At 39.9% G+C, this 24,305-nt stretch overlaps 1 long non-coding RNA gene across 1 annotated transcript in view; it reads right to left on the reverse strand.

The window, feature by feature from the left end:
• Window positions 1–5,593, reverse strand: part of LOC122898782 — a 33,831-nt gene extending 28,238 nt beyond the window's left edge. The window contains exons 1-2 of the long non-coding RNA XR_006383057.1: window positions 5,424–5,593; window positions 4,943–5,079 (exon numbers count right to left, since the gene is read on the reverse strand). This is a non-coding gene — a long non-coding RNA (uncharacterized LOC122898782). The remainder of the gene's footprint in view (window positions 1–4,942; window positions 5,080–5,423) is intronic.
• Window positions 5,594–24,305: the final 18,712 nt, after the last annotated feature.

A 24,305-nucleotide genomic window follows, 5' to 3' on the forward strand; every position in this document is an offset into this window, starting at 1 on the left:
AGGAGGATTTTCTACAAGATCTGAAGTAATAGAAATGGATAGTTACAGCCAAGCTTGAAGGGTCAGGCCATTTTTACAAGTGTTCTGGAGATGCCTGGGTGGCTCAGTCGGTTAAGTGTCTGCCTTCAGCTCAGGTCATGATCTCAGGATCCTAGGACTGAGTCCCACATGGGGCTTCCTGCTCCTTGGGGAGCCTGCTTCTCCCTCTGCCTGCTGTTTCCCCCTACTTGTGCTCTCTCTCCTTCTTCCTCTCCCTCTCTCTCTCTTTCTCTCTGACAAATAAATAAATAAAAATTTTTTTTTAAAAAGTTCTCTGGCTAGCTGAACACGTGACTGCTTCCTGAGCTCCCATTGGCCACACCCGAATGTATGGAGCAGGGAGAATTCATGACAACAGCAGCAGGTAGCTCTTTTGGGACCTCTTTCTCCCCCACCATGCAGGTTGGACAGCTAAATCCCTGCTTTCAACTGAGAAAGCAAATGACAGAGCTTAGGAGCTTAGGAGCAGAGTGTGTTAAAGCTTTAAGAGACTTTGGAAGCCATGGAACCCTCATTTGATATCCTTGCCAAGAAGGGTGTGTGAAAACTTCTTGGTGTCCAGGCATGGCCCAAGAGCTTCTTTCCCTTTCCCCTACCTCTACTCCTCCACTAGATAATCCTGCCTGACATGAGGGATTTGATAGGCTAGAAGTATGCTGGCATTCTCAAAATTGGGACCTCTCCATTTTACATAAAGCTAATGAACATGAGGTCTTTCCCAAGCTGAAACTTGCCCATGATTACCAAATGATGTACGGTTGTTTGCGATATAGATAATGTTCCAATGGGGACCTCACTAAATATCCTCTAAAAACTCCTATTCTACAAGACCTCTGGCTGAACTTCAACCCTCTGCTAAGGAGTGAAAATGAGTGGTGCTGCATCTGCTAACTCCCTCCCCAGCTCTACTCCAAATGCTGGAATCGTTAGGCAAATTATCCTATTTACCTTGTAAAAAGTTGGACAATGTGAGGCATCAACCTCTAGAAGAATGTAATTAATTAAAGATAACTGGGTTGATTGAAATTAATATCCAACTCTGGAGTGCCTGCAAAAAGGACAAGGTGACCATCTATTATTAAGTTCTTAGTAGCTTTTGGCTTTCTTTATAACAGATGTTTTCCTGTGTTGGTCAATAATATCCTATGGATTATAAAATAAAGAAAGAAGTCTGAACAATTGATTGGCAAATTTCCCAACCTTAGGTCAGCCTCAAGTATATGAGAAATGGTGCTATGTTGAGGGCAAACAGCAAAAATTTTAAAAAAAAATCAATTTGATTTTATAAAATCTATTTTATTTTGGCTGGATGCTGCCTGAACTCCCACTGCAGAGAATGGCAAGCAGTCAGTGTATGGTTCCAGACAACAATACAAAAAAAAAAAAAATTATGTGATAGTACTGCACAATCTCTTTAAATTTGCTATGTTAATGGCTATTAATCTAAGAAAGTTCTTTTGTGTTTGCCCATGGTATTTTTCCCTTAGAGCTCATAGTTTAATTGAAAATTTATTTTTCTTTAGTGAGGAGATTGAAAATATTAACTGTGATTACAGAAGTACTGAAATTTTCTAAAAAAAACACAGATATGCCATAACTTACACATCTCAATGAAGCCTTTTAGAAGGTTGCAAATATCATCTAACTCCATTTTCCTTGCTGAGAATATAACTGGTACTCCTTTTTCTTTTTCCTCGCTACATGTAGTCCTATTATTTTGGGCAAGTATTTTAAAGTCTCAGAGCCTCCTTTTTCCCATTAATGAAATGGAGATTTGTCCCATAGATATCTACCAGTAGAATGCAAATGCAGCATCATTTTAAGAATCTTTTGAGGATCGGGGCACCTGTTTGGCTCAGGGGATTAAGCCTCTGTCTTCGGCTCAGGTCATGATCTCAGGGCCCTGGGATCAAACCCGGCATCAGGCTCTCTGCTCAGTGGGGAGCCTGCTTCCCTCTCTCTCTGCTTGCCTCTCTGCCTACTTGTGATCTCTCTCTCAGTCAAACAAATAAAATCTTTAAAAAATGTTTTTGAGGATTAATAAAATAATATATGCAAAGTTTCCAACATAGCAACTAGTTCATAGAATCCCATGGAAGCTATGGAAGATGTCATCAGGATTTATGTATATATGACTCCTTCTACAAGGCATAAATCTCACTCCTTGATCTAAAATAAAGCCCTTAGAAATGAAAACAAAAAATGAAAGTACAAAGGTCATATTTCTGTCTACCCATCAGCACTGCCCTATTCTGTCCATTTCCAGCAGTACAAAAAGTTTGCAGGGGACAGGGGCAGTGAGGGAGGCCATCCACCTAATATTTCTGCCTAAGGACATTTTCAACATACTATGCATCTAGATTCTTTTTTTAAAATATCAATTCCAGTATAGTTAACATACAGTGTTATATTAGTTTTAAGAATGCGATATAATAACTCAACAATTCCATACATCACCCAGTGCTTATTGGTACAATTAGAATTCTTAATAATCTGGCCTCTACCTGCTCAGCCTAACCTCCATGCTGATAATCTCATCTGCGTTCAACCAGCTCATGCCTTTTTGGGTTTGAACACAATTCCCCTCTGCTTAGAGTGTCTGTCCTGGAATCTTCATCCTGCAACTCCCATGTCGTTGCACTTCTTTTTCCCACTTCCCCAGTGCACATTTATTCTCTTTCCCTGCTGTGCTCTGGTATCACATTGTGTATCCTTGATGTGTTAAAATTACTTGCTTGCACATGTATCCCCATCAGTAGAATACACAAGAGTATCCCAGAGTAGAGTCCATGGGAGACACTATTGTTTGGAGATTGAAGCACACATGCTAGGGTAGAACAAACCTGGGCTCTTGTCCTTTCCCAGTTTGGATGGGCAACTTAACAACTCTACACCTGTTTGCTCATCTGAAAAATAAGGATCCTACTAGGACCTCCTTTGTAGGCTTACTGGGAGGATGAAGTAAAATGATGGACATTCAACACTTCATTTCAAAACACCCAAGAACTGTTGGATGATTTGGTTTTTATTTGATTGTTTTTTGTTTATGTATTCCTTAAGGCTTTACAGTACTTAGGGCCTAGAACATAGCAGGTGTTTTGTTAAAGTGAAATGAATGAATGAATGAATGGCAGCTCAAAAGACCATCTCAGAGATACATCTCTTTACATTTTAAAAGTTTTTTTAAAGATACATATCATGATTCACTTGAATCACATGTTGAAGAGGGTTGCAATTCCTACACTGAGAGATGGGACAGAAGAGATGTGATAGAATCATCTTTGGGAGAAAGGTGGTTCACTTAAAAAGCTATACTCGTTGAAATTTTCATGTTGTTATGATTTAGGTATGACTCAACAAAAGTGCTACTTTTCTGAAAAGTCGCTCCTATGACTCCTAAAGAGTTCACAGAGAAAGGCCTTCCCATGGAAAAGATTGATCACAAAAGTACATTAAAAGGGGCAACAATCCTATCTTTAGGCTTGGAGCTATTAGAGCCATCGGGGGAACCTGGGTGGCTCAGTCAGTTAGGCGTCTGCCTTCAACTCAGGTCATGATCCCAGGATCCTGGGATCCAGTCTCACTTTGGGCTCCCTGCTCAGCGGAGAGTCTGCTTCTCCTCTCTCTCTGCCCCTTCTCCACTGCTTGTGCTCTCTTTCACTCAAATAAATGAATAAATAAAATCTTTTAAGAGAGAGAGAGAGAGAGAGCCATCATCAGACTAATTGGTCTTTTTGTTGCCACAGGGTCCTTCAGTGTTTTATAGCTTATGGGTACTATTGGATACCTTAATGGGAGGCTAGGTCCCTGCCTAATGAGTCCCTAACCTGGGATGGTACCTAAGAACCCTAGTCCAAGGTTTGCACTGATGTATACAATACCACAGGAATGAGAGGAAGACAGAATAGGATAGAAACCTCTGGTTTTTCTATTGCCTTGCATTATTCCAGGAGTTCTGTTAGAAATATGAGAATATGGGTCCCTCTTCTTTTATGCTTTGCTGTTTTACAATGGGACTTGTTTTAATGGGATTTATCTGTATTATTATTATTATTATTCATACTTTTTAAACAAAACCTCACCCTGTAAATGTTAATACATTACATCTTGGATTTTTCTTTAAAAATTTTAAAGACTTTTTTAAAGAGCAATTTTATGTTCAATTAAGAAAAGGTACAGAAGTTTCCCATCTACTCCCTACACCCACACATGCATAGCCTGTACCATTAACAGTCTCCCCAACCAGAGTGGTACATTTATTATAAGTGACGAAGCCTACATTGGCACATAATCACCAAAAGTCCATAGCTTACATTGGGATTCAGTCTTGGTATTATGCCTACGGGTCTGGACAAATCTATAATGGCACGTATCCCTTGTTGTAATATCATACGGAGTATTTTCACTGCCTTAAAAATCTTATGTTCCATTTATTTATCCCTCCCCCTGCCAAATCCCTCCTTGAAAATGCTTATTCTATTCCTGTGGCTCCTCCTATTCTATTATCTCTTAATGCACACACTTGTTTCTTCACTGGTGGATGGTATAGGGCTTAACCTTTGTTTTGTATATGCAGCAGGCAGCGTTTTAAAGATTTGTGTTCTGTACTTTTCTCTAGCAATATGTTTCAGGGGCAAGTCTGAATTCTTTATGAGTCTGGCTCTAAAACTCCATAGATTTCAAGTGTTCTTGGTTATGCATCAAAAGATCTCTCTTACTCTCTCTCTCTCTTTTTTTTCAAAATATAGTGCCTAAAATGAAAAGCTGCTAGGTTGTTCATACACTGTGCATTGAGGAACAGCTTTTCACAGATGGAAGGGCATAAAAATGATGGGCTGTTATCTTGTAGCCTGAAACTCCACTCTCTGAACACATGAAATACTGATATTAAATCAAGCTGTACCTGGTTTCTTCCACATGAATCCTTCCAAGTTCTTGACCTCTGTTCTGTTGCTGTTTCATTTTAGGCAGAATTCTAGTGTCAAGGTGGGGATGGAGGGATCCATGGCCTCAGTAAAAGAAAAACTGAAATTGGACAAGCTTCTCATGTATTTTGGTAAATTCAGGGATGACAAAAAAAAAACAGTAAAAATAAGTATAGTGATGATATCGTCCAATGGATAAACATAGTTATTCAATGTGAACTGTTTCACTCATTTGCAATGACATCATTGAAAGCTGATAAGCAGAACTCCTAATATTAACATGTAATAAATTATGAAAGAAAATAAATTCTATGTGAGATACTAATTATACAGAATATTAGTTAAGGTAATATACACTAGTATTAAGAAAAAAACAAAAACAAAGCTTCTAAGGCCTCATGCACTTATTTCTCATTCATGCATAGTCAAAATGAGTATTCCTGATTAACCTTGGCTCACCTCTGGGCACTGATTCAGGATCCTAGGCTCCTTCCATATTGTGGCTCCACCAGCTTTAACACACAACTTCCGATGTTGCCATACTCCTCTACTTCAATTTCTTTGAAGGAAAAGAGCACAGAGAATCTATCATGGGAGGTTTTTTATGCACCAAGCTCAGAAATATTACAGATCACTGCTATTCCATCCACTGACTAAAACCCAGTCACCTGGCTACGCTTCAGTATAAGACAGTCTGGGAAGCGTCATCTGGCTGTGTGCCCTGGAAAGGGAAGAAAAGCTTTGGTTGATCATCTAGAAGTCTTCACCACTGCTAGCCTTCTTTCAATAAGAACATCATCAAAAACTGTCTTCATAGATAATTTGACAAGATCACAAGACTGGTGGGTTATTGAAATAAAGAGTCCTTTCCATTAAAAAATGCATATTTTTAATATATTCTGAAAGTGTTTGCCCTTTCAGTCCCTGTAATTGTCTTACCATTCTGGTTAGAAGCAATATAGTAAGAGGAAGTCATATACACCTGGATTTTCCAACTTCACACAGATGGAAAGCAGAAAGAGTAACCAAACCCACATCTGTCAGTCTTCAAAGCCCAGACCATCGAACTCTAGAGGATACTGCCTCTCATTGGCTACACTGGGTCTAGTCCAAACCCTGGTGCTTAATATCTGAAAGAACAGCTACAGCATCATGAGGCCATGAAACAAAATCAAGAGGAAAGAAGCAAGAATTCCGGAGTATTGGTGATAAAAGCTTTCAGCTACAGGTAACTTGTGTTTTTTCCAGTGATTCCTGTATAGGTAACAATTATTCCAAGTTCTTTTTAATGACACTCATCCCATCAGATGCACTTACATCCATCCTGGGGATAAATGTACACCTTTCAGACGTTAACTGTTTCAGAACCTGACACAAAATTTTCACTAAGATTTCACTAATTGGCTCCCAGGGGGCCCAGCCACTAACAGGAAGGTTATTTATTTTCTAGGGTCACCTTTGTAACCAAATTCTATTTATACAAGTTTTATTTCTAGCATTAAAAACTTATCTTTCAAAATCAATTTCGTACATGTTCTTTGAGGTATATTAGCAAAATAGAAGAGTGATATTTTTATGCTGAAATTCACTGAACATTTACTATCTATCCCTGATATTGGTTCTTAAGCAGAAGCCTCACTCTCTTTCATGGTCTGGAAATTTCAAAAATCACTTGGAAAAATCAGAAAAATATTCAATGTCATCTACATATAATCAATAATAATTTTTTTTTCTAAATGCAAGGGTTTCTGTGACTCAAAAATCGGGATTGGGTGCCTGGGTGGCTCAGTGGGTTAGGCCGCTGCCTTCGGCTCAGGTCATGATCTCAGGGTCCTGGGATCGAGTCCTGCATTGGGCTCTCTGCTCAGCAGGGAGCCTGCTTCCCTCTCTCTCTCTGCCTGCCTCTCCATCTACTTGTGATTTCTCTCTGTCAAATAAATAAATAAAATCTTAAAAAAAAATCGGGATTAATTTTCTTGAAGAAAAAAATACATGAATTAAATACATATCTTCAGCTGTCCACCTGACTGTGAGAAGTTTTTTGAACATCCATTAAGTGAAGAGATCATAACACATTGAGCATAAGAAGAAAGGACATATTTGCCCCTTGTGAGGCTAAGGTGGGGTGGTCATATATTCACTCACTATGAACCAAGAATATCTACTAAGGAATAAATAACAAATAGTAAATCCTCTCATAAGAGGCAATAAAGCAACTAATGATCAATCTTTTTATATGATGGCAACTTAAAGAAGTATTTTGGGTTGTATTTTAGTATTTTAGTTTGGATTATGAATCTCTAGGAAGGCATTACTCAACTGATATTCATATGCCCTTGATATTGATAGGTTATTAAACAAAATAGTTAAGAAAATTAATTATAAATCTAATAATCTACTTTAATATTTAGAATTCGTAAGACTGAGTAAATAAGGTAATATGAGAATATAAGAATTAATTCCATAAGTATATAAGCTAAAACAGAGGAAACCCCATTAATAAGAACTACTCCCTTTCCGAGGACTGACCCATAAAAATGTTTCCAAAAATCCCTCTGATTTAGCAAAAATGGGTGAAAAATTCCTAGATAACTTCGGTTTCTGTATGCTTATTTTTCTTGAGTGAAAAAAGAAAAACTCATTCCTGATCCTACTGCTCTTGTGTGATCCTTCAGAGAAAAGTTGTTTTTAAACAAATGATCCACAAAGGAAAACCAAGGGAAGTACATATCAATCCCCAAAAAGCAGAACCTTAATAAAATATTTTAGCATAAAACTTCCTTTAGTGATATTATAGCATAGTGTTGATATCATCAGCCAGTCCTGATAAGAATTCCAACTATAGATCTAAACCAAAATTAAAAATACAGGTAAAAGAATTATTTTACCAAATGAATGAGGGAAACCTGGGCCCAAGTTATACAGCAATCAGAATATGCCTAAAAAAGAAAGTGGTGATCAAGTAAAGTTGGAAAGCAGCTGTGCTCTTGGTCTAAAATCCCTTTCAAAATATAATGTCACCAAACTGACAGAAAATTAGTTTGTTTTTATTCTGTCTTGATTGTACAATTGACAGTTCTCACTCTAAATTTAAAATGATTGGAAGCAATCAATGGTAAAGATGACACACTCCTGGATCAAGTCCACATGCCCTGTCTACTGCTCCCCAGCTGTGTGACCATGGGCAAGTCCTTTTAATCCTCTAGGTCTTGCCCCTGACACCATATGTACTCGAGGGCTCTCCCTCCCATCTGCCACGTCCTGCTGTCCATCATTCTGCTGTCAGGGTTCTGACAGGCTAATGACCTGAAGATGCTGGCTGACTGTGGTAGGGTGAGCCTGGAAGCTGGGTGGTCACCCAAGAGAGCTCTGGAGGAAAACCATGCTAGATGAGGTCTTTGAAAGTCTTTAGAAAAGACAGCTCATGCGTTTCCAGAGTCATAAATTGTCACACAAAGCCAATGATCTCATTTTAATGATATTTGTTATTGAAAGAAATATGGATAACAACTTGTCTTAAAATCATTTCATGATGTTGTGGTAAATAATATCAAGCCAGCCTGGAGCGCTGGCATTTCACACTGCCTTTAAATATTAACAAACAAACAAAAAAGAGACCTCTTGATCTTCTCTGAATAAAAACAGGTGGAAAGGCAAAATCATTATATCTATGTGAAAAGAAAGAGTACATCTCCATCTCTGTCATGATGTACAATGCCATGTTTGCAAAATTATTTTTATTTTGTATGTACCCTGTAGTGCTCAACATTTTAATTGCTACTTCCTCAATAAAATTATTGGAAATCTTCCATCTTGCCATTAGCACTTGCAAAATAACTGTTAACAATATGTTATCCAGACACAGAAACTTTATAATTAATGTTGGAATAGTCTTCAAAGTTTAGTGACTTAAATATATCCTATAAAAATTACTGGATTTCATTCAATGCTGTTCTGCCGTTTTAAAGTTCAATAAATGTGTTGAGAGGGAGATATTTGGCAACCTAAGTTGGGCAGTCTGGCAGGGAGACCTGAGACGCTGGAAGTTTTGATTTCTGTTGTGTGGTAAATATACCGAAGGCCTCCAGAGTTTCAATGTAACCCCTGAACAGCAAAAGGAGATCTGACCAAAAGCAACTCCCAGTGGGAATCTGAACAGTCATTCGGGGCTATATTCCCACCTTGTCAGTTGATGAGGCGCTGGGACAGGTTCCATTTAAGCCATAAAACACAACAGGCCATGTATATATCTGGGTGATTATAGCATAACTCAGATTGTGTTATAAGTCACGAGGCTGAAGGCCAAGTGTCTTAACTCCATGAGAAGTGCAATATTGGCCCTGAAATGTAGTGCCTGAAGTGTCTTATTGCTGTCAAGCAATGGAATTTCTACAGTACATTAAGAAAAGGAAAACACTTAGCACAGTGGATTTAAAATAACCATGGCTATGACATCACTGACAGCTAATCAAAACCCTAATTGCAACCAGAGTTCTGAGGCTATTGTATGAAAGGTCTTAACAGACACAGCCATGGATACAAGGAAGAACGATGCCTCGGCCACGGGAAGAACACAGGATCCGGAAGCAAGATTGGACTAGGTTGACAGATTTCACACGATCTCATTCGCAATGAGTTCGTAGCCATCTCGTTAATTCACCTTGAGCAATTAAGCCAAAAAAAAAATTTTTTTTTAAAAAAGCAAGCGGTACAAACACTTTTTGAATATTTCTCTGTTGCAATCTTCATGTTTGCATAGTTAACTATTTCTTTAAACCACTGAGAGATGAGGCAGCATAAATGGGAACAACAATCCAGTCCAGATACCCTAGAAGAGATGAAAGATTACATGAACTGAGAAGAAGTTGGGGGGTCACACGTAGCTCATGATCTGTGCAAGGAATTTCTAGTGTTGTTCCACTGAAGTTGTCCAAAAGGACTGGAGTCGCTATGTAGTGGTAAGGACCTGGTTCAGATCCTACATCTCAAACTGCCTAACACAGCCAAGTGGAATGCACATTTCAAGGCCTGGTTAACAGCCTCAATAATGCTAGCTGTGCCAAAGCATACACCAGGAGAGGCGTGTTCAGAAGGTGCCACAGGGAGGCATGTGACATCATAAATGAGGGTCAAAAAAGGGCTTGTCTCGGGAGTCAGAGAATTTGTGCTTAATGATTTTCTGGGTCGCCATGGATAAGTATTTAATTTTTGCGGGCTTTAGTTTCCCCCCAGTGGACTCTCCTTGGTCTCTGGTTATAGACATTGCTTCCTCGGGCTCAAAAGGAAGCTACTCTGTCATTTCCTGCAAGTTCACTGACAAAGTCATGAAGAAGCAAAATATACTTAAAGATATGCTGCCTTTGACACATCGTGGGAGTCGCATGTATATTTGTAAATAAAAGCCACATAAGAACTTCGCCGTAGATAAGCATTTACTAATGCACTTTTACTAACAATTTCAGAGCAACAAATCTTCATGTCCTGTAGGTAAAAACAAGTAGCAGTTTGTCCCATCAAAGAGTACACTTAAGTTCTAGAACAATGGCCCCATGAAATCACAGTTATCTCTTCCTTCTGAATTTACTGAAAATTTTTACCTATTTTGTGTCTGTCAGTCATGATAATAATAATAATTGTATGTTATCTGTGACAAAATATTTCTAATAGTTTTGTTTATATATATTTTAAAATCTTTATTTATATCACTCTGGCTTCCTTTGGAACGAAAGAAATGTTAAATAAGTAACCAACTGGCTAACTTAGATATAAATAAAATTTTAATTTTTAAAAAATATTATACTCTTGGGGCACCTGGGTGGCTCAGTGGGTTAAGCCTCTGCCTTTGGCCCAGGTCATGATCTCAGGGTCCTGGGATCGAGCCCTGCATCATGCTTTCTGCTCGGCAGGGAGCCTGCTTCCCCCTTCTCTCTACCTGCCTCTCAGCCTACTTATGATGTCTCTCTCTGTGTCAAATAAATAAATAGAATTTTAGAAAACCATATATATATAATACTCTTATTCTTATTAAATAGAGCAAATAATTATTTTATTAGGCCAAAGCTGTATATAGAGATTTTTTAATTTAAAGATTTTTTAAATTTATTTGACAGACAGAGATCAGAAGGAGGCAGAGAGGCAGGCAGAGAGGGAGAGGGGGAAGCAGGCTCCCTACTGAGCAGAGAGTCCGATGTGGGGCTCAATCCCAGGACCCTGGGATCATGACCTGAGCTAAAGGCAGAGGGTTTAACCCACTGAGCCACCCAGGCGCCACAAGATTTTTAAGTTTAGGTTTGTTCAGCCAATCCATTTAAGATGGTTAAGAATCCTGCTGGTTTTAATGGCTTTTGCAGTTAAATATATATTTTAGCTTAACTTAAAGTGAGCCTCATTTCTGGGGCACCTGGGTGACCCAGTAGGTTAAGCGTCTGCCTTTGGCTCAGGTCATGATCTCTGGATCCTGGGATCGAGCCCCGCATTGGGCTCCCTGCTCAGCAGGGAGCCTGCTCCCCACCCCCCCACAGTCTGCCTCTCCACCTACCAGTGATCTCTGTCTGTCAAATAAATAAATAAATAAATAAATCTTTAAAAAAAAGTGAGCCTCATTTCTAAATTCTGATTTAGCCAATGATCCTGTAACAGACCTTTCATAAATGATAGTCTTCACAATTATAATAACCTTTCTCTTTGATAAGACAAAGAACTAGATTCCTATATATAGTCAATTAATGACAGGATCTAAAATATTGCCACAATTTCCAAGCTTCTCACTGAATAAGTTTAATAAAAACTTATGGTATCCTGTAAAAATGAAGTTTTATACAGAGACATAAGCACTAGTGTCTAATAACCACTTAGTAACACATTAGCCTGAGCCATGAAGAATGATATTCTCTTTTGCTGTACATCCATGCAATAGATTAGTGCAAAACTGCTTCCAATGTACATGCTGCATATCTTCAATAACCGATGAACACAGTTTCACCTTTGCAATGGCCTACCTGTGAACACGCAAGGGCTTCCATAATGTGGCCAGTTCCCAATCATTCGAACTAATAAATGGCCTAGGTACATTAACTCAACTATACAGCTCTCTTATTTTAGACATTGTCTATTACAGACTTGTTAGAGAGGTGTTGCTGGGTTGTTCGGGATACTTGGCTAAAGGATCCAAAATATGCATATTCTTCTCCAACAATCTCTCCTCCTGCTGAGACACAAGTGCTAGCATGCACATATGTAACAGGGAAGCCAAGTGCAAAACGCTAGGGGTGTTGGTTTTCATTAGCTTAGCCAATTACCCCCAGTGCAAAGTGAAGATACACTTAGGTTGGATGGTGTATGCAGCATCCTCTGAGCAACTGAGTAGAGCTTCTTCTTAGCTCCAACCCCCAACCCACATTAGGCTCGTAGCATCTTCTGGCCAGTCATCTGGTCCAGAAATCAAAGTAATGTCTGACAAGCAGAGGCACGATTTGATGGAGCAACAAAAGACTGTCTGGACTTCTCACTGCACCAGCAGCACAATGGAGGACCACAGAAGAGAGCCTATGAGTGTGTGAGCCTGAACACGAGAACTCTGATCATTAGACCACCAGTTACTCACCCCAGACCAAACAATCAGCTGAGCAACTCTTCCTTACTTGGGGAAAGGTGGGGACCAGGCTAAGCAGACAGCCTTATCCATTTCCAGGGCTGGAAATGTGTAAGATTCTACTGCTCTCTGCTTCCATGTTTCCTCTCTGCCCAATAAACCATCCATCCTACATGTTCATTTATGGTAAATACATATGCTGGGAAATGGGAAAGAACTGTGGGATTCTTTTAAAGTGATATATTAGGTGGGGCTGAAAGGAAGTCTGTTTGCCAAGGATGTCCTCTGCGGAGTAACTTCAAGGAAGAGAATGCAAGGAAGGAGGTAGTTGTGGGGTAGGCAACAAAGAACAGGGAATTACTGGGTAGGGCATCTCATTGAGGTCTATGGACTATAAAACACTAAGTGGAGAAGACTGCTGATGGCTCATCATTCACAGCAATCTTCTTTCCTCAACAATCCATATCCTCCATGTAGCAAAGAGATAGTGAAAATATCACTTTATACCACATGGGGAAGGGGTGGGAAGTGACAAACCACTTGTCCCACAGACAAAGCCTGTCTGCTGTAAAATGGCCAAAATGATGTAACCTAAATTTCTCTCCCCAGATGAGCAAGTCAAATAAGGAAAAGAAGAGAGGCTGAAAAAGAAATTAATTATCAAAGAAAAAAAGAAAAAAAATAGCTTAAAACAGCCACTTAGATGTGAACCAACTCTTGAGTAGTTAGCACAACAGACACTGCAATGGATTGAATAGTGTCCCCCTAACATTCATGTCCACCCAGGGGCGCGGGGTGGCTCAGTAGGTTAAAGCCTCTGCCTTCGGCTCAGGTCATGGTCCCAGGGTCCTAGGATCGAGCCCCGCATCGGGCTCTCTGCTCAGCAGGAAGCCTGCTTCCCTTCCTCTCTCTCTGCCTGCCTCTCTGCCCACTTGTGATCTCTCTCTGTCAAATAAATAAATAAAATCTTTAAAAAAAAAATTCATGTCCACCCAGAACCCTATGAATATGACCTTATTTGGAAACAGAGTCTTTGCAGATAGAATCAAGGAAGATGAGGTCATAGAGAGTAAGGAGAGCCCATATCCAATATGACTGGTGTCCTTATAAAAAGAGGGAAATTTGGACACAGACATACAGGGATGATGGCCACATGAAGACAGAGGCAGAGACTGGATTTAGACAGACACAACCAAGGAAAGGCAAAGATTGCTGGCAACCAGTGGAAGCTAAGAAAAGGCAAGGAAGGATACTCCACTGGAAACTTCAGGGAGAGCATAGTCTTGCTGACACCTTGATTTTGGACTTCAAGCCTCCAAAACTGTGGGATAATAGGGCTTTGTTGTTTTAAGCCACCCAGTTTGGGGTAGCTCTAACAAACTAATACAAACACTAATGGTACATCACTAGAACTTGTATGTTTGTTAAATCACTCTTCACATGACAATTTAGTCCAATCACATTTTAAAAAACAGCCTTTTGCATAGGAAAAAATACTATTTACCCACTCAGACAAACCATGCACTTGGATTTTTCTTCTTCTTGTGTGAATTGATTGGTACCAAACATTCCCCCACTTTCCATTGTTCTTGTGATCATCATCATTCACGTGTAAGTTGGAACATCAGGCAACGAGTACAGATTTCAGTCATGCAGAAGAATGTTCGTCTGTGCTATGAGGCCGATGTGGAGATATAATCTGTAACCCAGCTTCATGAAGGCTGTTATATCTTAAATGACCAAATAAATTAACTGATCTAAGCGACAGTGAGACTATGAGAATAATTATACAAATTGCAGCATTTCTTTTAAATAGTGCTTTCTTTCCACTGCCGTATATTCCATATTTGGGAATTATAAAGTATTTAGGATGAAATAAGCCTTGTTTCCCTAAGTTGCAGTAGTGCCTTTTTATATCTTTAGGAGTTTTTTCCTCTATCTCTTGCTATTGATTAAGAATTCCTTTTCTAGGGGCACCTGGGTGGCTCAGTGGGTTATGATCCCAGGGATCAAGCCCCTGCCTTCGGCTCAGGTCATGATCCCAGGGATCAAGCCCCGCATTGGGCTCTCTGCTCAGCATGGAGCCTGCTTCCCTCTCTTTCTCTGCCTGCCTCTCTGCCCACTTGTGATCTCTGTCTGTCAAATAAATGGATAAAATCTTTAAAAAAAAAAAAAAAAGAACTCCTTCTCTAAATTAGCTTAATCTGCAGCAAGGGATTAATAAATGGGAAGAATACTAACCTTTGGCCTTACAAATGCACTCAGAAATAATGATCAGAACGATCCTGCTGGGAGTTTTATCAGTCACAGAGATATTGGCAAAGAAGGATTTATCGCATAATGGGTCTAATGGGACCCAAACTTTTGTTGCACTTATACGTTGCCAAGTATCCTGACTCGAGTGGAGCTTTGGGTGGGAAACTCCAACTTTCAGCATTCTTATCTTGGTCCCAATGACTGGATCCTGAATAAAAACAATAATTACAACAATAATATAATGATAAAGACAGCTAACATTCATCGAGCATTTACTATGTGTTATGCGCTTTGCCAAGAATTTTACCTACATTACCTCACTTAACTTCTGTGATAGGTGCTATTATTGTCACTGTTTTATAAATGAGGAAACAGATTTAGAGATAAAAAAGGATTGTACCAGTTAAGATCCTTCCAAGCAAGGAAAGATGGCATCCTCAAAAGGGGCGAATAGAGCTTAATAAAGAGGTTATTGACAAAATTGTGAGCAAAGTTAAATAATAGTAAGGGCCTAATCCTATCAGGAAGTTTTTACTACCTCTGGCTGGAATATTACAAGGCCAGCCAGCAGAAACTGAAGCCTTTGATAGAAAGACACAATCATCATCTGTGACCTGGCAGGCAAGTGGCTGGAAATAAATACCTGACCTCTCTCCTCCCTCTCTCTGATCTCCTAAAGCATTTTCCTTTGGCTGACCCGAAAGGAAAACCAGAGGGCAAGAGCACTTTGGTGATATAGTCCCTAGAGGCCAGCCTCTAGGATACAGAGCAGGGTGGAATGGAGAATAGATTGGAGGGGCAATTGGTGTTTATGCAGCACGGTAACTTATTCAGGACATACAACTATTCATCATTGGGTGAAGGCAAAATGCAAATCTGGGCAGACCTGGTGGTACTGGGCCCTTAAGCCCACCTTTGATGGCTCATCAACCACCACTAACGTCTGCTGTAGTTCTGCTGGGGTAAATCAGGACACCATTAGTCCTGAGATCCTGCTGAGCCCCATCCCTTCTTTATCTTGCCTGCCACTTGAGCTACTTCAAACCCAAACAGCTAGTGTCTCCCCAAACTCTTAATGCTCTGATTCATCAACCACTCCCTTGATGACTGCTGGAAGTTTGCTTTGTGGTACAGATTCCCCAAGGTAGGAACAAAAATGCACTGTTCAAACCTACTACTGTTGGGAGCATGACTGGCTGATGCCCTTCCTTCCACTGTTGGCTCTCTGGGCTGTTTTTACACCAAGAACACAATTCCCATGGGTTCCTCCCTGATGAGACTGAACACAGTGGGGGTACTCAAGCAAGCCCAACCCAGCAAGAGGTGGGGATTCCCCACAGGTGATGTTGCTTGAGGACTCCTCATTAGCTTCATTAGTTCAAGACTACTCTTTTCCAGTCCAATTTCCTTCTCTCTCTTCCTTCTTTCATTCCATAGATGTCAGACCTGCATGTGGTCTGAAGCCTCTCTCCACCTCCTCCAGTTTCTCCCAATAAATCTCTTGCATGTCTAATTCCATCCTGGCATCTGCTTTCAATAGGCATGAACTAATGTAAATGGTATTGGGGGGGTCTGAGAAAACAGGTGGTGAGATGAGAACAGGAGCCTGGCTTATTCATCACCTGGGGGCAAAGAGGATGCCATCCTTTTCTTTTTTTAATGTAAATTTTAGTTTGATATTGGTTTCTAGAGTAGAATTCGGTGACTCATCACTTATATGCAATACCCAGTGCTCATCACAACAAATGCCCTCTTTAATAAATAGGGCACAGATAGTCCCTGAACCAGTTAGCAGCTCAACTGTTAAAAATTCACTAGTGGTTATCTGGGAAAATGAGTGGAAGTAAACACCCTGTGGAGGAAACAATCCAGGCGTTTGAAAGATGTGAGGTAGCAGTAACTACAAGAATTACGAAGGTGATCACTTACTGCTAGGTTGTTTTGACATCCTAGAGAGGGATGATGAGAAACTCGGATCCTTTAGAAGACAGTTAAAAGCCAAGTATGAGAGCCAGAGCATATCTCTGGTAGCTTACCAAGAGGCCCTTATTTCCCAGAGTGGAAGAGCAGACACAGCTGAGCAGCATCCTGGAGCTCTGATAGTTGAGTATCAGAATTTCGAAGATAGCTTGGATGCTTACCCGGGTCAAGTCTGTTATGCTAATGACCCTGCTTGGGAAGAACTGAGACCCTGAAATATGGGTTAGAGCCATCTGGATGGATGCGTCTGAGGATACTGCCTCTGCAGCGCGCTCTTGAGACTGTTGGAACTGTGTGTCTTCTCATTTTGAGGAAGTGGGGCATGCTAGAATGAATATATCAGAAGACCAGAAGACAGTATTCTAGAGAACATATCATTTACTAAGGCCATTGAAAACGTGTGGTTGAAGGGGCATGACCATCACTAGGAATTCATGGTAGCTCTCCTCTGTATGCTGCGGCTGATTGAAGAAGAGGTAATCACAGAACTGAGCTCATTAATATTTATGGGAGATAATGGAGCTTTAAAGTACTGGAGGCTAGGTATTTAACCATCAAAAACCAAGATGTTGCAATTACCACAATGAAGATTCCAAATATCCAAAGCAATATTGACAAAGAAGAACAAAGCGGGAGGTGTCAAAATCCCAGATTTCAAGACATACTACAAAGGTATAATAAACAAGACAGCATAGTACCGGTACAAAAACAGACACATAGATCAATAGAACAGAATAGAGAGCCCAGAAATAAACCCATGCATATATGGTCAATCAATTATGACAAAAGAGGCAAGAATATACAATGGAGGAAAGACAGTCTTTTCAATAAATGATGCTGGGAAGCTGGACAGCTATATGTAAAAGAATGAAACTAGACCACTTTTTTTTACACCATATACAAAAATAAACTCAAAATGGATTTATTAAAGACCTAAATGAGAGACCTGGAGCCATAAAATTCTTAGAAGAAAACATAGACAGAAAACATAGACAGGCTCTGACATTAGCCTGAGCAATGTCTTTCTAGATATGTCTCCTGAGGCAAGGGAAACAAAAGCAAAAATAAACATTGGGACTACATCAAAATAAAAAAGCTTTTTCATAGTGAAGGAAATCATCAACAAAACAAAAAGGGAACCTACTGAACGGGGAAACATATTTGCAAACAATATATCTGATAAGGCTTAATATCCAAAAAATAAAAAGAACTTACATAACTCAACACCAAAAACAAATAAATAAATAAATAATCTAACTAAGAATTTTCTTCAAAGAAGACATACAAACACATGAAAAGATGCTCAACATCACTAACACTCAGGAAAATGCAAATCAAAACTACATGAGCTATCACCTTATACCTGTGAGAATGGCTAGAAACAGGAAGACAAGAAATAACAAGTACTGGCAAGGTCAAGAAGAAAAAGGAAGTCTTATGCACTGTAAATTGGTACAGCTACTATGGAAAACTGTGTGGAGTTTCCTTAAAAAATTAAAGACAGAAACACTATATGATCCAGTAATTCCACTACTGGGTATTTACCAAAAGAAAACAAAAACACTAATTCAAAAAGAAATACACACCATAACGTTTACTGCAGCATTATTTAGCCACGATGATGAAGCAAGCCAAGTGTTCATTGACAGATGAATGGATAAAGAAGATGTGGTATATATATTCGATGGACTATTATTCAGCCATTAAAAAGATGAGATCACTGCCATTTGTGGCAACATGGATGGGCCTAGAGGGTATTATGCTAAGTGAAATAGGTCATATACCATATGATTTCACTTATATTTGAAATCTAAAAAAAAACAAACAAAGGAACAAATAAACAAAAAGAAACAGACCCATAAATACAAAGAACAAACTGATGATTGCCAAAGGGGAGGAGGAGTGAAGGGGATGGGTAGAATGGGTTAAGGGAACTGGGAGATACAGGCTTCCAGGTATGAATAAGTCATGACATAAAAGGTACAGCATGGGGAATACAGTCAATGGTATTGTAAGAGCATTCTGTGGTAACAGATCAGCAGTAATACTTAGAGTGAGCATATTATCACATATAGAGTCTTCAGATCACCACATTGTACCCCTGAAATTAATGTAACATTAGGTGTCAACTACACTTCACTTAAAAAAAAGAAAAAAAAAGTTGCCATAATGATAAAGACATGCAAGACTAAAGGAGTTTCTAAGGGGTCTTGATCTATATGGAGATGGTTAATGGCACCCGTAGGGACAAAATGGGCCAGTAGTCAACATGGGTGGTGCCTAACTTCTACAATCAGGAAAAAAAGCTACAATTCCTTGCTCAGTTTTCAGATCCAGAATCCCCTGACCTGAATGTGCCCCTACAAGGAAGAACACTGTAACACTCTGAAAAGTACATATTGTAATGATTTTCCCCAGTTCTTCCCCAATGGGATCTATGGTCATATACTTGGATGACTGAGTACACTGAGGAGAGGGAAATAGCAACTTATCAAGGCTACTGGATTCAGAGTCTCAAGTGACATTGAGTCCCAGAGACTCAGAACATCATCATAGTCCCCATGTTAGATGCCAGGTAATAAATGCTATGTGATGGCAGAAGTCTGATTTTCAAGATCCATGGACCCACTAAGTAGGCATTTCCTCAGTTCCCTACCTTATCTTTGGAATTGACACATTAGGGAGTTTGAGTAATCCCCATGTTGGGTTCTTGGCTTTTGGAGCAAGAGCTATCGTAGTGGAGAAAACCAAATGGAAACCTTTGAAACTGCTCTTGTTTCGTGGACCAAGATAGTAAATCAAAAACAGTATCACATACCAGCCCGGATGGTGAAAATTACTACCATCCCTAAAACCTAAAAGACACAGGGATGGTGGTTTCAGTTATATCTCTCTTTAATTCAGCACTCTGGTCCCTGCAGAAACCAGATGGGGCCTACCAAGCTTTAGGCATCTTTATCCAGAAACAGAGCACAAGTTATTTTGTGGTAATGATTATTGGACACTCAAATTTCATTATTTGTACTCTGATTTATCATTCAAGTTATTAATACCTATAGATCACACCAGATTAGAACTTAAGAGGGACAGATATGGCTATGAATTTAAACAAAGAAGATACTATGTCTTCTGGGCATATTATAATCACCCTAACTGGGCTCCGGCAACAATAAACTCCATGACATTTTCAAAAAAGGCACACTGCTGCTTGGTGCTTAATTGCTCCCAGTTTTTCTACAAGGACCAGTCTTCTCCCTATATTTGGCTAGGTATAGTACAGCATCAAATTTAAGACAAATTAAGAGCTACCTTTTCCAAGAAGTCTCCCTGAAACCCCATCTGCACACCAGGCTTGTTTAGAGGGCCTTTCTTGGTGCTCCAATAACATCTCCTACAGTTTTCTGTTTGCTGATAATATCCTGCCTTGTTTTAGAACTGCCTGTTAATACATCTGTCTCCTCACTGGACTGTGAGCAGCTTGAGGGCAGGGACTGTATCTCATTCATCTTTGAGATGGTTCAGAATAGCACCTGGCACATGGGTCCCAGCCCATAAATACTTATTTAATGAAAGAATAAATGGCTAAATAAATTTAAATATTCTGGTTGGATGTTGGGTTTTCTACTAGCTTTCCCGAATGCAGCCCTTTATGAGTGAGTTCTTCCAGAATACATTAGACTGCTTCATGAATGTGTATGCAGACAAATTTCCAATTCATTCTTTTGAATTGTTCCAGTTCACCCAGCAAGGACCCAGGTCTGTGATCAGAGCTCCACAATAAGATTGAAACATTAGCCTTCAGTCGCTCGGGGTAGAATTCTTGCACACATCATCTCCACAGAAGTTCAGAAAAGTAATCAACAGCAGAATTACCGATCTAGAGTACTTGCAGGGAGTACCCCACACCTGGCTTGCTTGCCACAGAAGGGCCCAGTCTACCAAAGGTCTCCTTTAGCTGGTGTGGTTCTTCCATGTCAGCCTAAAGCATCCCTTTACCAGGATCCACAAAACTGTGCCTGCCATGTCCCTGAGAAAAGAAGCTCTCAGAGAGACCGCCTGGGAGGCTCAGAGGGTTAAGCCTCTGCCTTTGGCTCAGGTCATGATCTCAGGGTCCTGGGATCAAGCCCTGCATCGGGTTCTCTGCTCAGCAGGGAGATTCCTTCCCCATCTCTTTCTGCCTGCCTCTCTGCCTACTTGTGATCTCTCTCTCTCTCTCTGTCAAAAAATAAATAATCTTAAAAAAGAAAAGAAAAGAAAAGAAAGCTCTCAGAGGTGTGTGGGTGGCTCAGCTCAGGTCATGATTTCAGGGTCCTGGGATTGAGCCCTCAGAGGGAACCACTGCTCAGCAGGGAGCCTGCTTCTCCCTCTCCCTGTTTGCTGCTCCCCCTGCTTGTGCTCTCTCTCTCTTTCTCATTGTCAAATAAATAAATAAATAAATAAAGTCATTTTTTAAAAAAGGTAAAGAAAGCTTTCAGATAGTATGATCAGTTATAGCTCAACCTGATTAGAAAGTATTGTAGGTCAGATTTTTGCAGGACTTCTCAAACCACATAAGCCTGATTTTGCCATCTGGAAGAAGGACGTGCTTCAGTCAAAGCTACAACGGAGATTTGAGCACACCACTTACAGAAAGTCAAGCTTTACAGTACAATTAACATGAGTGAACCTTCAAGCATTTGTACACAGCAACTAATCTGTTGGTTATTCTTTTGAATGTGCTTCACTGTCTGATTTATTCTTCCCAGATCTGAAGTATAAGAATATGAGACATCAATAAATCTAGATGTATGTTGTGACCAGTGCAGAAAGGATCCAACTATATATTAGCACCAAACAACATTACCATCACATACTTCGATCCTTTGTCATTGCTCAGGAATATGAAGGAAGGGAATGCTATGAGCTATTGAATTACACTAACCAGGATTCTCATCCAAGCTTCGCTGCTCTTCAGCAGTGTGACTAGACAAATTACCCCATCTGATTCATTCTAGGTTTCATTGCCCATAAAATGGGACAATGTATTTAACTGCAAAACCTCACCTCCTTCGATCATATCATGCTGCTTCTCATTAAAAAACATGGGCTTGGGCTCCTAGGTGGCTCAGTGGGTTAAAGCCTCTGCCTTTGGCTCAGGTCATGATCCCAGAGTCCTGGGATCAAGCCCCGCATCAGGCTCTCTGCTCTGCGGGGAGCCTGCTTCCCTCTCTCTCTCTGCCTGCCTCTCTGCTGACTTGTGATTTCTCTCTGTCAAATAAAATAAAAAAACATGGTCTTTGCCCTTGAAGATGTGTCTCTAAAAGGAAAAATATGGCAGAAAAACAAATAATTAAAATACAATCTAAACACTTCAGGTTGCTCATTGAAATCTTGGCCCAAGTTTCCAGGAAAACATCACAGGTACAAGAGTTAGAGACAACATAAAAGCACTGTCTATCCCAGTGTCTGATACAGAATAGCTAACTGGAATAACAATATCATGACCATTTAAGTTCAATTGGATCAAAACTACCCACTTACTCATCCTTCTGGCCCAAGAAGAGTTCATATGAGGCAGGCCCCCCTTGTTGATACTGTGCTTTCTTATATGCAAAGAAAGCCCCATCAAGCCAATTCCATATGAGTAAGGGGCCTATGGGGCTGAGATAAGTAGGGGGTTAGTCATCAGACTCCGAGAAATACCCAAGGTGGGGAGGTATAAGGAAACCAGAGATAAGGGAACTAACCAGACCACCCTGCCCCAGGTGTCAGGGGGAAGGAGGGGTCTTTTTTTTTTTATGACAGTCACCTGTGACCAACAAAGAATAACCAGACCCTAAAGAGAAGTAAGCCATTAACAATGCTATCACCAGTTCTTACTCAAACCACCATGTCATAAGAATGTTCAGGCCAAAAGCTCCCTGGTCAGTTCTAAATAAAAGACTGTCAGTGGGGGCCCATGTTGGCAACCCTGCTGGGACCTCTCTCCCTCCTGAGAGTTTTTCCTGTATCCTCACTTAATAAAAACCCCAAGTTTCAAGATGGCAGAGGAGTTGGAGACTCCTTTCCATTTGGTCCCCTGAATTTAGCTAGATACCTACTGAGCCACTCTGAACACGAAATCAGTCTGAGATGTAAGATTATACATATCTGGATCTCTACAGGGCAGAGAATTATCAGTGGAGAGATACAAAGGAGGCTTTACTCACTCTTCTTGGTCCTTGAGATTTGTTCTTCGACGCCTCCACGAGACAAGAACTTCACTCTCCTGCTTCACAGATGCTTGTATCACAATATTCTGCCTTTCTGACATCTCAGTACAGTTCGTACCAAATGAAATCTTCACTACTTACTAGCAAATTCAGCTTTACTCTATAAAATTGGGTTTATAATATGTATCTCATACAGGGTTGATGTGAGAATCAAATAAAATAGCATATGCCTTCAAAAACATTCCACAAATAATTAGCAAGCTCTTACTTGTGTCCTCAGCAGTACGGCTGCAGTGATAAATAAGAAACAGTAACCCTTCTAAAGGACAAGGACCTTAAATGAACATTCATGACAACGTCTGACACAATACAATCCTCTAAAAATAGTTGTTGATAGAATTAGAATTCTGATAGCCAGAAGGATGTTCAGTGTATGTAACCATAAGGGAGACACATTCCCTGGCCATCTCTTGAATGCCTTGTATACAACAAGATTCTGTGCCTGGGCCCCCATAGTCTTTATTACTCAGTTTTGAGGGCATGAACATACTCATAAAGATTATTGCAAAGCATTTTAGTTCTGGAGGACTCCCAGGATAATTTATGCCAACCCACATTAAAAAAATACCACTGATATTTTCTTTTAATGCTGCCTGTATATATATCATTTCTTCAAACTTCATAAAAGGAGTAGCATTTATTTCTAAAACATATTTCTCCAAGTGGGATGATACTTATTATCTATGCATAGTTTTAGGTCTATCAACCTGAACTGCATTTTATAGTATTTCTTCTGGCTGAGCTTCTGTTTTTCTCATTCCAGCATAGAGTAAGTTATCAGATCTAATTTTGAAATATGAAAGCTATTACCCAAAAAGCACCAATATTTCCAGATGCACTTTATGGAAGTGGGGAACTATTTCTCAGAAGCATAAAACAGTTGTTGAAAATGCTTTGAAGTGCCAACAAGTTAGAAGTCTTACGAGTTGAGCAGGGTCAAGCTCAGGGAAGTGGAATCCTGAAGCTGATATGCTCCAGTCCCACAGTCTTCATGGACATCATATTCAGACCCATGAAAGTCTACACTAAAAAGGGGGTGTAATACATTTAATTTTGAGAGTTAAAAGCTTTATTCCATGCAAATATTTAAAATACATTGTATCACATTATTTTAACTCCATTTGGCATTTCCTTATTGTTTAATATACCACAAACTTCAAAAATAGCCCAGACTCTCCCAAACTCGGAGAAGACCTAGGGAAGATCTTCAGGCAGCCTGATAGCTTTGAGCAGCAGAGCTCCAAGCAGAAAGTTAGTGATCAA

The sequence above is a fragment of the Neovison vison genome, chromosome 1 (assembly GCF_020171115.1).
Source record: "Neovison vison isolate M4711 chromosome 1, ASM_NN_V1, whole genome shotgun sequence".
In the NCBI taxonomy this organism is placed as follows: domain Eukaryota; kingdom Metazoa; phylum Chordata; class Mammalia; order Carnivora; family Mustelidae; genus Neogale; species Neogale vison.